The 13,520-nt window shown below is 52.2% G+C and overlaps 1 long non-coding RNA gene across 1 annotated transcript; it reads right to left on the bottom strand.

Moving 5' to 3' along the window:
- Window positions 1-9,000: 9,000 nt before the first annotated feature.
- Window positions 9,001-9,500, bottom strand: LOC116781483. The gene is made up of 3 exons (XR_004354887.1): window positions 9,429-9,500; window positions 9,180-9,298; window positions 9,001-9,028 (listed from the first exon to the last, which is right to left on the bottom strand). It is a non-coding gene; the product is annotated as an uncharacterized LOC116781483 (long non-coding RNA).
- Window positions 9,501-13,520: the final 4,020 nt, after the last annotated feature.

Below are 13,520 nucleotides of genomic sequence, written 5' to 3'. Positions count from 1 at the left end.
ACCCGTGGTCCCCTGATCGCCCCGATGAGCAGCAGGAGAGCGGGGGTTGGGGTGATGGCGTACGGAACCGGTGTACACGGTAAGGCCACCACCACCCCGCACTGCAGGCTTTTGCATGGCTGCAGTTCCCACACACCAGCTGGCCGTGTGTTTGTGAGGTTTAGGGAAGTCAGAACCAGAACAGTTGATGGACTTACCAAGAATGTTATCGCCCATACACGCTTTTCGGTAAGAAAAAGATGTGGGCAATGTTTAAGCAGCTGCACAAACAACTTATCTTCTGCCACTACCGACAGCATCAGCAGCACACAGCAGGGCTTGGGCCTGTTCATTCATTGTTTATCTTCTCCATGGACTGCATCCAACCCCTGGAGAACTGTCAAATCTGACAGCTGCACACAGTGCCTTGGGAAGCTCCCAAGGGAGCAGACTGCGATAAGCAAGCGCCGTGTTCTGAAATCCTGTGCTCTCCACCATGCTCAGACCACCGCCAGGGAGGCAGGAGCAGCTCCCATCTCACTGGTGCGTGACAGGATCTGGCTGAGGGAAGGCCCTTTTCAGCTCTGTCCCTTTGGCATTCGCAGGTCGGAGGGTTCGATGGAAACAGCCGGCTCCAGACCGTGGAAGCGTATAACCCCGTCACCAACGCCTGGCACGCCGTGCCCTCCATGCTAAACCCACGCAGCAGCTTTGGCATCGAGGTGATGGACGGCCTGTTGTTCGTGGTCGGGGGCTTTAACGGGTTCAGCACCACCGTGGCTGCCCAGTTCTACAAGGAGGACACCAACGAGTGGTACGACGCCCACAGCGTGGGCATCACCCGCAGCGCCGTCAGCTGCTGCGTGGTGCCAGGGCTCTCCAACGTCATGGACTGCATCGCCAGGCCACACTACTACCGGCACAACACCTCCATGGACATCTCGTTCAGCACTTCAACTGGAGTGTGCCGTTGTAAATAGTTCCCCCTTAGCTAAGTCTTGTGATCAACCATCACTGGATGCTCCTGTAAATAGTCCTGCTGAGCCAATAGAGTCTTCTGAGCATCCCACCATTGGATGCCTGTGTAAATAGTTCTCTTTAGCTAGTAAAGTCTCTAGAGCAGGAGCATGTTCTCTTGTTCGAAAATAGAAACAATTGCTACAGGCCAAAAGAATCATTAGGATTTAAAGCTTTCACTCTGTGGCACCACAGAACATGTGTTATCAGCCACAACCTACAGCAACTTAAAAATCAAAAGTACAAGGGGATGCTAGAGAAAGAAAAGGTTTATTTTCATTAATTCACCTCTTACAATAAACTTTAGTACAGTGTATTTAAGGTCAAGAACATGACAGCAGGATTTGTTTCAAAGGGCCTGTCACACACACTACTTTTCCTCACAGGTAAGGACAGGAGTGCTGCTCCTCAGAAATCTCTTGCCCCTTCGTTAATGTCCCAGGAGAGCAGAGCTGCCGTGACCAACAGTGACATGGACCCAGGAGGAAGCTGACTCTCAATGGTCTTCAAAGAGCTTGTTAGTTCCACACTATACATTCCTATTAGTAACAGAGTTAGATCCTCAGGAGCACCTGTTTTATTAGACTCCACCCAGGACTGTCAAACAGGAGAGATGGTTTGTACCCCAACTTAGGGTGGACAGAGCTGAAAATGAATCCAAGCCACAAACCACCTACTTTACACTTGCTTTTCAAACCTACTGGATGTTACAAACGTCCTCTTACAAGGTTGTGTTAAGAACAACCTAAACAGTTGTAATTCCTGAGGACTTGGTTTGTCAGCAGCCACCAGGCTATTCCACAACACATAAGCTGAGCCAAGAGTTTGGATTTTGACATTTACTGTAATGGGGAAAAACACCATTGCAAGAGTGCAGTGGAATGCTCGGCACAGCCGTTCACAGCACGTGCAACACTGGGCTCTTTGCTTCAGCTCTGCAGTGGTCTCTACTGTGTGCAAGAGGCACTCAAAACACAGACACCTCCAGGCTACTAACGGGGTATCCAGGTAGTTATAAAACATTCTGTACAGATATGGCCCCTGGGAGTCACTACGCTGACCGCCAGTACAGCAAGGCCAGCAGTCAGCCTCCCTGTTCACACACACTGGGACCCTGCTGGCAGCTGACCAGGATATTTCACTGGTCTCATTTTTCTCCAGTATGTATTCTGTGCAAATTCTTGCTTCCTAGGTCAGTGAAATGTTAGAAGAGCGAGAATCTCACCTTGATCTTGGACAGAACACTTATATACGTCTTTATGATATTGAATTCTTCCCTAATAGTTCTGGATGACAGGACACCCATGTGAAAAGTCCCTTGTCTGGTTTTCAGGACTTAAAAGAGATGCTTTTCTGATGTTGGTATTTCTTGGAGTGTTATTGATTCAACTGTGAGGGTTGAATTGAGTGTTCCTCACACCTTTAAAAAGTGCAACCCCTTTAATCTCTTGTTTTAAAACCCACGCATTAGATGTCAGACGACACAAAGACAGCACGTAGAGATAACCCTGATGTAAGTGATGGTTCCACTCATCCACTCAGCTGGTGTTTCAGAACTGTGTCCTTGGCAAGGTCTGTGAAACGCCCCTGCTTCTGAGCAATAGAGACAAGGTAAGTGCTGGGATGTGACTCTTTAACACTGTGTAGGAGCACCTGGAGGAGACCTCGGTGTTCCTCAACCAGACGACAGGAGGAGACGGCAGAGAGAGACCGGGCTCACGCAGGGCTGACCAGCGAGTCAGGGGGCTCCACGCCTCAGGGCTCTGGCCTGTGTTGCAAACTCCTCTCCCTTCTGACCTCAGAACCAGTGGAGGAGCACCTGGAGCACACCTCGGTGTTCCAAGGACAGACTCCCTGCTGACTCACCATGGCAGACAGGGAGGAGGAGGAGGCCCCCAAAGGGGGGAGCAGGTGAGAGCAAAGTGCCCCTCCCGCAGCCTGGCAGAGGGGCTGTCAGGGTGGGCAGCACAGGTGCCATGCCCGGGGCCATTGTCTCTCTCCCTGCAGCATGCCTGCTGTGCCAGCCATCAGAGGCTGACCCGGACATCTGCAGAGAAAACCTTCAGATAAATGGTTTCTGTGCCCACGAGTTCTGCCTTCCCAACGGCAAAACCAGTCCCGCCGGCCAACGGGACTGGTTAATGCAGCCAGTGACAGGAGCCACTGGGAGGGACTGGGTGTCCCTTCACTATGAATTTTAGACAAGGTAAAAGGGAGGATGATTTGAGCTAATTAAAAAAAAACCTAAGGTCAAAACAACCTGGAGAGAGAAAAGAAAACAAATGGTAAACTGAATTGGGCCCCTCTAAAGACATAAACCAAGTTACCTCCCTTTTTCCTTGTCTAAGGTTTACAGTGAAGGGACTTGGTTTAGTTAACTAGATAATGACACCTTTCTGAAAAATTGATAACTGTGTAGATAACAAGCAACCATCTGCTCAGTGTCTGACTTGACAAGTGTGATGTTTTTGCTGATGTGTAATGAACATATATATTTATATAGAGAAAATATAGAACAAGTGTCTCCTTTGGGTGTTGTTCAAACCCTCCCTGATCCCCCAGCGCTGAATTTGCTTTTCTCAGAGAAAAATTCTGATTGGAAACCACCCGGCTCTGGGTTTCTGTTCCTTACAAGTGTGGATCTGAAATATATATCAAGAATTTTTTATATCAATATAGTTTTATAGAAATTTTTTATTTATTTATATACACGTATTATGCATTTATATATAATTATTGACACACGACCCCCCCCAAAATCCTCACGGGGATGGGGGGGTCCAGGCTGGGCCGAGGCCCCGGGGAGGGGCTGCGGCCGCCGGCGGCTCAGGAGCTCTGTGGGGAGAGAAAAGGGGTGACACCGGGGTGGGGGGTCCCCGGGGGGGCACAGGCGCTCTGGGGGGACACACGACCCCCTGGGACCCCCCTCACCTTCTGGCGCAGGTAGAAGCTGAGCCCCAGCGCCAGGGAGACGAAGGCCAAGAGGAAGCCCCCGGCCCCTCCTTGGGAGCAATTCCTCAGGCTGATGGAGCCCAGCAGGGCCGGGGCCGCCGGCGGTGTCCGATCCCGGCACGAAGCGGGGAGGGCCCGGCGGGGTCTGATAGAAATAAATCAAGGCAGAGCTCTCTCTTTCTTTTACCCCCTGGGCAGTGACCATCAAGAGCTGTCCCTGCTTCACAGCAGAAGCTCCACACACTTCAACAAAGTCTGTGGAAGAATCTGCTCTAGGAAAGTTGGCCCTGGGCTTTTATGCTTATCCAGTGATGGATCAGCAGTCACATATTCCCAAGCCAGTGAGCAGATGATCTGTCAAACTCTACTTCCAAAAGCAGGATGTGTGTTGGAAGGCTGGGGAACCAGGCTGGGTTTGGCACAATTCAACACTAAACCAACCCCTTGGCACCAGCAGGAGCTCCCCACCGAGAGCTTGCAGTGCTTGCATTCTCCCATCAGATTCTTTCCCAGGTAGAACATCCTGCTACAAGGGGTCTGTTACGACCTGCCCCAGAAAGGGGAGGGTAACCCAGGTTCTTATTAATAAATCCCTTGGGGTGGATTAGAGTGAAACGATACTGAATAATTGGTGTTTGAAAACATATATATGTAGGATTTATTTTAGAACAGTTTTGTTTCCAAGGTAAACAGGTATGTTACCATTTTGGGTGTTATCATCTCTATCTCTCATCTACAGCAACATGGCATGAAGAGAACCTTTAGGGAAAATGCATAAGGGAAAGGCAGGATAAGGGTAAGGGAGAGTAAGGGAAAGCAGAGACGAGAGTGGAAAGCTGTCTATAGTCACTGCCCACGGGGTCCAGAGAGGGAACTTGGCAGTTGCAGCTCCAATGTCTGTCAGTTGAAGTGGTGGCCTTGATCCATTGGGGGTGGGGGAGGGAAGCCCCCACACTCCAAGAAGTTATGAGTTCTTATAGCCATGGACGGTGTCCCGGGCCGTGCCACGAACCCCCAACATCTCCTGGGCCTGCGCAGAGTTCCCGTGAGGGGCCTGGGAAAAGGGATTTTCCTGCCTTTCAAGATTGGTCGAGGGGGGAATGGGCTTTGATGGGCCATCAGAGGTATAATGCAAAAGTCCTGCACCTGTATTATATGCCACCCTTTAGCACAGTAGTTTACACAGACCCAATCTTATTACCCCATTTGATATCAAACTTCCTAAATTCCTTTAGCGTGTTTAGACTTCTTTTCAAGGTAGAATTGTAGAAAAACACCATCACACCCTAGGCCTGGACAACAAGATCCCACAAGAGACAAAGCAGGTTTTCAGTGTTTTAATGGATTCCACAGTGTGTTTGGAGCTGCATCAGCTGTCAGTCCAAGATGGGCCATGTCAGAACTGGTGAGGTTGGGGGATGAGGAGCGAGGTTGATCCTACAGGGTCAGTGTGGATCTCCTGAGGAGACACTCAGCATCAAGATCACTTGGAGAACACCTTTATCACCTCTTCTCTGAACTAAAATATATCCATAATTGAATTAAAAAAAGAAAAGTACAAATCCTGAAGACTTGTTTTGAAATTACCTTGAAGACAATTAAAGGAAGACAAAGAGATCCTGAGGGATTTCTGCATTTTAATGAGCCCCGTGGTGTGTTTGCAGCCCAGCCCATGATCCTGAGGTACTGAGAGAAGACTGAAGAAACTGCTGAAGAAGTCAGAAGCCAAACTGCAAGTGCCTTGAAGCATTGCTGGGCCCCACTGAGGGCAGGCACTGCCAAAGCCTCCCCAGGGACTCCTTGGAGCAGCTCCTTGGAGGCCAGGAGTGCAGGCAGACAAAGGCTCTGGGCAGGCCCCTGCAATGCTGAGCAAAGCCTGCCTTGGTTTTGTGGAGCACAAAGGCCAAGGCCTGAGCCCCAGGCCCTGGCCCAGCAGATCCTGTCCCTCCCGGCTGGCTCAGGGCTGTTTGGGGGGCACTGGGATGGGAGGGGGAGGAACAACAAAGGCCCAAAACTGGGTGACCCCTGCCAGGCTCCTGGGGAGGGGCGAGGCAGAAACCAAGGGCAGAACCCAAAGGAAAGTTGGTTGTGGTGGCCTGAGTGGCAGAGGCAGCTGCCAGAGGCAAGGGGACAAAGGCCTGGGTGCCTTTGGGCCTTGCAGCCCTGCCAGAGCCCTTGGCCATCTCTCCTGCAGGCTGTCCTGCCCTGGTCCTGCTGCTGCTCTGGCCTTGCAGGCTGCACACACCCCTCCTGCTTTCCCACCCCCTTCCCAGCAGCATTTCTAGACCCTCCCTGATGTCTCTGCACCAGCTCTGGCTGTTGCCTGGATCACAAAGCCATGGGATGGGCAAGATACTCTCTTACTGACCTCTTACATCACAAAGCTCCTCTTTGAGTGACACTTCTTCCTCACATCCAGTTTGAACCTTCCAAGCTGCACTTTACGAGTTTCTTTTTCTTTCCAGCACCAAGAAAAGCTCCATCCTGCCAGATCTCCTCTAGACCCTCTCCAGTTCTTCCTCATTCCTCTAGAATAGGGAACCTCACAGACAGACAGACCAGTCCAGATGTGGTGACCCCAGGGCTGAGTCCAAGGAGGTGACAACTCCCTTGTCTGGGTGCCCACACTCCCCCCAAGGCAGCCCCATGTGCAGTTGGCCTTAAATCAAGGGGCCGTTCTGATTCTTTGTAACGTCACGGAATCAAGTGGCACCGTGACACTGCAGGGCCTCATGGAACCAAAGGAATGCAGGGACACTGTGGAATCTCATGGAACCAAGGGGCCATAGTGACACTGAAGAGTCTCATGGCACCCCCTGTGCCTCCCCAGAACTCCATGGAATCAAACAGAGCCGCTGCCTCCCCCCCGCTGCCGCACGGACCGGAGTCGCCGGCTCTGCCCTGCTTGGACACCTCTGGAGTCAGCGTGTTCTTGGGCAGCACAACTTAGCTCAGATCAGAGATTTTTCCACATGTTGCTTTCCCCCTCTCTCCCCTTGTTTTTGTTCTTCGTTCATTCAGGGGAAAAGGGGGAAGGGAGGCAAGTGTTGATCCCTGGTTTTATCTGTTTACAAAAGGGAGTTGGGGCAGGGGGCAGAGAGGAGGCAATTTCTCTCTCTGCTGTTCTTTGAACTGTTCTGTTGGTATTGCTGGTTTTGCTGCTATATTTCTCATCAGTAAACTGTTATTTTTTTCACTTATACCTCTTTGTATTTTATCTCCTTGTACTGGTGGGGAATAAAAGGGGAGTGAGTTATTTTTATTGGAGTTCCCACCTCAATATGTGTCTTTAAACCAGGACAGGTTGCTCAAGGGCTCCCTGAAATTTGGCATCATTCACAAAGGACTTGAAAACACATTTTGTCCCATTGTACAGAGACATAATAAAGATGTTCTCTAGTGATGTTCAAGGGCTGATCACTGAGGGTTTTCACCAGGAAGTTGCTGCCAAGAGGACTTTGTACCATGGATTTTATTGGACACTCTTCATTCAGCCAACTTCCCACCCACCACATCTTGCACTTCTTCAGTCCAGCTCTCACCAGTCTGGCCATAAGGAGACCACAGGAAACCATGTCAAGGGCCTTGATAAAGTCTGGGCACAAAACATCCCCTTCTTTTCCCTCCCACAGGGGTTCTGCAATCCCTGCCTTGTCCTTCCCATGCCTGGCAATGGCTGCAGGAGGACTTGCCCTATCCCCTTCCCTGCTGAGCCTGAGCAGTGTGGAACTCTGCCAAGCCTCCTTGCTGCCCTGTTTGCAGACTGGTTCCATGTCTGCCTTTGCCAAGGCCCCAGGAAGCTCTGGGCTGGCTCTGGCCTTTCCAAGGCTTTGGGAGGTTCCCAGTGACACTGCCCAGCCTTCTCAATAGCCCTGACACCAAAACCTTTTCCATAGCCCACACTTGCAGAGGAATGACCAGGACACAACACAGGTTGTCCTGCTGGTTCTGGAGAATGAGAAGGGATTTCTCCCTAGAGGCCAACCCCTCCAATTGGATTGGAGTGCAGCTGAAAGGTTTCCTCAGCATTTTGCCCGGTGTCTCCCTGCCCTGAAGGTTTGTGGCCATCAGGCTGGAGCTGAAGGGGTTGAACAGGTGCCTGAGGAGGGGGTAGAACAAGGGCTGTGTCCAACTGTGGCAGGAGGGCTGTGCTGGGCAAGGAGGAGGAGGCTGCAGAAAACAGTGGCACTGGGGAGGGGAGAGGAGCAGCTGGAGAGACCTTGTGCCTGCCCACGCTGGGCAGGAGCTGCCCCAGGATGGCAGCTCTGAAGCACTCGCAGGATGTCCCTGGGAACAGGAGGGGAAGAGTGGATCTCAAAATGGAACCTGGAAAGCAGAGAGCAGGAGTGTCACGGTGTCACTGCAGGAGAGTTGCAGCCCTGGAGCAAGGTCCCAGAAGTGACCCAGTCCATGTAGTGGCCTCAGAAGATCCCACAGCATCCTGGAGATGCTGGAAGGGAGCCCAGCTCTGCTTCACAAGTTCCCAGGGCCTGTCCCTGCCTGTGCTCCAAGGGTTTCCAGCCCCCAGGACTGTGCTCAGAGAGCACTCAGGCCTTACAGCGAGAAAGGGGCTCAGGAGGACAGTGGGGAGTGGCACGAGAGCAGCTCTGCAAAGACCAAGCACTGCTGCTCCCTGGCAGTGCTGCTGGCGCTGGGATTATGGTCCCCTTCCGTTTGCAAATACCCCCTGTCCTGCAGTGTGCTGTCCTTTCGGACCATCTGAGAGAAGGGGCTTGGACAAGGAAGGCACTGCAGGGTCTTTATTTTGTTTAAATAGTCAGAATTTATAGGCAGGGACACCCAGTCCCTCCCAGTGGCTCCTGTCACTGGCTGCATTAACCAGTCCCGTTGGCTGGCGGGACTGGTTGCTGGTCTGTCGTACTGAACATCCAGATGGCGGCAGCTGGGCGCTGGTGCTGGGGTTGATGGTCTCCAGTGCTGGAGAACTGGGAGACAGCCCTGGTAGCGCCAGGCTGCCTGTGTTGGGGCTGATGGTCTCAGGTTCCCTGGAGCTGTCCGAAGGCTCCAGTCTGACTGTCTGGCTACACTGAACCAGCAAGCCCTGAGTCATCTCGGGAGGCTGTGAGGGGAAGCAGAAGAACGGACAAGATCATTCCAGACCTGGGACAAGATAGGCCAGAGCAGTGTGGTTCTGCCAAACCCACCCTGGGCACCCACTGCCAGGCCCAGGGGCACCAGGCCCAGGGTCACCAGGTTTGTTTGCCTCTTACCTGTGCCCAGACCAGCACAGCCATCACATTTCCAGCTGGTTATGCTGTCCCTCAGGCCAGAGCAGTGTCTGTGGGTGCCCTCAGCAGCACAGGAGGAGCACAGGAGCAGTTCCCAGGGCCTGGGAAGCAAACGGGTTATGGAGGTGAGGACAAAGTGTCCAAAGCATGGGATTATCTGGCTGAGCTCTTCCCCTGGTCCTTCTGCTTCAAGCCCTGCAGAGCCCTGGGTTGCAGCTTTGGCCAACTTACCCCTCCTCCTCTGCCTCCTGCCTGCCTCCTGGACAAAGGCACTCGCTGGCATCGCAGCGCCTGTGTCTCTCTCCGAACATCAGCAAAAGCATTAATGTCCCTCCCGTGCTGTGTATTCTGATGGGAAAAGGGAAACTGATGAGCTCCCTCTGCCCCGGCATCGGGCAGGTGCAGGGTGTCCCTGCCTTCCCCCTGTGCCATTTCCAGCTCCTGCGGGAAGCTGAACCCGGGACTCACGGACCAGGGCAGGGCCAGGACTGCTGGGGCAGGCCCTGGCACGGCACAGCACTTGCACCCCCTGTGTTGTGAGCCAGGCAGAAGGACACCAACCTGAAGGGGATTCGGATCCCCATGGTGATCATATCCCTGTGAAATATGTCATCATTTCTGCAGACGGGGCACCGGATAGATGAAAGTCCATCATGCAGAGCCAGTCTCTGCAGGAGAAACACAAGCAGCCAGAGTGAGGCCCTGGTGCTGCTGAGCCCCTGCTGTGCCCCCTGGGTGAGGGAACCACTCCTACTTGGATGCAGTCCTGTGGAACCAGGCGGTTCTGCAGGCCGGGCACACCAGGTGTTGAAGGTGTTTCTGTCCTCCACAGGCTCCAAGCAGATGAGGCATTGGGTGCCCGGCTTGGAGTCGCCTCCACTGCCTGCTGTGGGCTGTGTGCGGGGCAGAAGGCCCTGGGGGGAAAAGGGTGGGTGAGGTGAGAAGTGCTGGGCCCTTCCCTGGTGGTGGTGAGGAGGGGACAGGAGGTACCTGTACGGTGCCACGAACTGGGTGACACAGCCTCCCATGCTTGGCACAGGGCAGGTGGAAGCTCAGGTACAGTGTCTTGCCCAGCAGGGGATGGTGGCCCCCGCTCTGGCCACAGATGCAGCAGTTCTGGAAAGAGCAGAGCAGCCCCATCAGCAGCAGCCTCAGGGCCTCCTCCTTGTCCCAGAGCTGCTTGGAAGGGCTGGGCTTCTTGCTTGGGGTCTGGGCTGAGCTCCAGCAAACCTTGCCTGGCCCAAGCTTCCCTACTTTGTCAGGCTCTCACCTTCTGTGGCGCCCGGGAGACTACATCTTGGATATTCTTTGGAGGAAAATGCAGATTCCTACTCAATCAACCGGGTGGTGAAGAAGGTGGCTGGCAAAAAACTGCAGGAAAAATGACACTTATCAGGAGAGAGTGGCAGGGACTGCCTGTCAGAAAATGGAGGGAGCCCATGAAGCAATTCACCAGGCAGAACTCCTGGGCCTAGAGTCCATTTTCTGGAGTTTTTCCCGACAAGATGTCCAGGTCAGCCTCTGATGGCTGGCACAGCAGGCATGCTGCAGGGAGAGAGACAATGGCCCCGGGCATGGCACCTGTGCTGCCCACCCTGACAGCCCCTCTGCCAGGCTGCGGGAGGGGCACTTTGCTCTCACCTGCCTCCCTCCCTTTGGGGGCCTCCTCCTCCTCCCTTTCTGCCATGGTGAGTCAGCAGGGAGTCTCTGTCCTTGGAACATCGAGGTGTGCTCCAGGTGCTCCTCCACTGGTTCCAAGGCAGAAGTGAGAGGAGTTTGCAACACAGGCCAGAGCCCTGAGGCGTGGAGCCCCCTGACTCGCTGGTCAGCCCTGCGTGAGCCCGGTCTCTCTCTGCCGTCTCCTCCTGTCGTCTGGTTGAGGAACACAGAGGTCTCCTCCAGGTGCTCCTACACAGTGTTAAAGAGTCCCATCCCAGCACTTACCTTGTCTCTATTGCTCAGAAGCAGGGGCGTTTCACAGACCTTGCCAAGGACACGGTTCTGAAACACCAGCTCGGATGGGACAGGCTCAAGCAAGGTCTTGTTCTGGTCAGGTGATGGGAACTGGAGAGGCGAGAGAGAGCAGGGAGAGGTTCAGCTGCTGGGAGGAAGGTTCGTGAATGACTCTCCTCTGTGGATCCCCAGTGAAGGACAGGCTCTGGTGACTAGGTCTGCCCCAGCTGCCACTGAGGGAACAGTAGCTCACCCACCTCTGCTCTGAGCTGATCAAAAGCTGCTGGACCACACCGAGCAGGCTCAAGCTGAGCAGCTCTTTTGGCAGGAGTTTCTCCAGCTTTCCTTCTCCAAAATGCCAGGCAGCGCTTACCTCCAGCACAGCCCTGTGCTAATGGGGTCCCAGAGCTCTGGGCACTCACTGAGCACTCAAGCAGTAAGTGAAACTCAAGAATTTACATCAGACTCCATAGGAAACAATCTTTGGGTGACCTTTACTCTGAGGCAGGGAGACTGAGGCCCACACGACTCCAGACTCTAGAGCTGAGACACCAGTAAGAAGAGAACAGCACCAGAGTAGGTTAAGGGCAAAAAGAAAGTACCACAGTAGATAGGAATAGGACAAATGAGGTGAGTGCTGGATGAGGATAAGGTTCAGCTCTTTTCTCAGCAGTGCTGGGCAACTGGAGTTGTGTTAGATCGGGAGTAATTACCTCAGGCCCTCAGCCTCCAAAGGCCAGCACCGCCACTGTGCAGGGAACCCTGTGACCCCCAGCATTTGCCAGTGACAACACCAAAGCAAGAGGTGGCTCTTTCAGTGGGACAATGGAAAATGGCAAGCTCGTGCCCTTGTGTCCTGCCCCAGCCTTCCCCCGCTCTCGTGCCTTCGCCACGGTAGCTGAACTCCAGCAAACCCCACCAGCTTCAGCAGAAATTATTTGTGTTGGCTTAGCACAGATCAGGACTCCAGCATCTCACCAGCAGAAAACGTTTTGCCTTTGCCCCAGCAGAAGGAACTCCACCACCAGCAGCACTCTGCAACGCCAACAGGACCTGGACACTGAGGGGTTTCAATAAGCTGGAGGCAAGGCACGCAGCCTCTTCAAGTGTCACATCAAACAGCAAGGAAAAGGGCAGGAAAAGGCTGCCTTGTACCTGGAGTTCTCACTCGGGCCTGGGGGCCGGACAGTCTTGGGCAGCTTTGTCTCCTGAGGGCTGTCCGGCTTCTTCCTGAGCCTGAGACCCACCTCCCTGAAGTCAAAGATGGTCAGCTGGAAGGCAAAAATCCAGCAAGAGCCTCAGAAATGCCCTTGTTCAGAAAGGCTCTTCTTGTTCAAGTGGTTCTGATGAATCACTTGTGATCACAGCCCCCAGGACAGTCCTGGAAGTCCTGGACCTGCTGAAATATTTAACATCAGAAAATTAATGGTATAGAGCAGAACACACTTGCTCTAACCAGGCAGCCTGGGTAAACTCAAATTTATACAGAAGTAGCACAGAAACGTGACATTATTTGAAGACAGTCTACCTGCATCTGCAAAAAAAAAAAAAAAAGAAAAAAAAAAGCTTTCTAAAAGTCCAGATACTTTACAAAATGTATCCCCCCTCCACAGAAAAAATCAGATTTTCTTTCTTCCATCTGCACAGTACCAAAAAGGCAAATTTCAAGAGAAAAAAATAACCAAGGAAATGAACATACTACCACAAGTTATAGCCACTCCTACCTGAGAAAATAACTCATGAACCATTCCTCTGAAGCCACTCAGACAACAAGGGATTGTTCATGACATTCTACCTGAAGAAAAAAAAAAAGGATGGAAATTTTCAACATTTTGCTTTAGAAAAGCAGAACAAGTCACGTGCCTGAAATGTATTGATCTTTAGGTAATTATTAAGTCAAGAAAACTTCTGAAAGCAGTAACTGTATCTTTACAACTCAACTCTAAATATAAAAGGACATTCTTGGCTGGAATAAAACACACTGGAGATGACAGTGACTGACACACAACACACACCATCTGTGTTTCTCAGGACTAACTGCAATCTGCTCTTCTGTCTTCCATTCCTTTAATTTTGAAAGACTTAGAGACCAAATGCAAATTTAACCTTGTTTTATTGAGTAACTTAGCACCCAATCCCCCTCACCCCTTGTGCTTTTTTTCACATTAAAGTCTTTAGAACCAGCCTAGGCAAAATTAAATAAAACCTTTAGGGACAGCAAAGTTATTTCAAAAGGGTTTCTGTCATCAGCTTCTCTGAATTTTAAGTCCTACCTTGCTCGACCTTCCCCAAAAATGCATCTTTTTTACCCTTTAGAAAACAGTTTCAAAGCTTTCAGCTTCTTTAACCTTTCATCAGATCCCAAACCAG

The sequence above is a fragment of the Chiroxiphia lanceolata genome, assembly GCF_009829145.1.
Source record: "Chiroxiphia lanceolata isolate bChiLan1 chromosome W unlocalized genomic scaffold, bChiLan1.pri scaffold_48_arrow_ctg1, whole genome shotgun sequence".
Taxonomy (NCBI): Eukaryota; Metazoa; Chordata; class Aves; order Passeriformes; family Pipridae; genus Chiroxiphia; species Chiroxiphia lanceolata.
The sequence above is the reverse complement of the archived record's forward strand: the minus strand, read 5'-3'. Positions and strand labels throughout refer to the sequence as shown.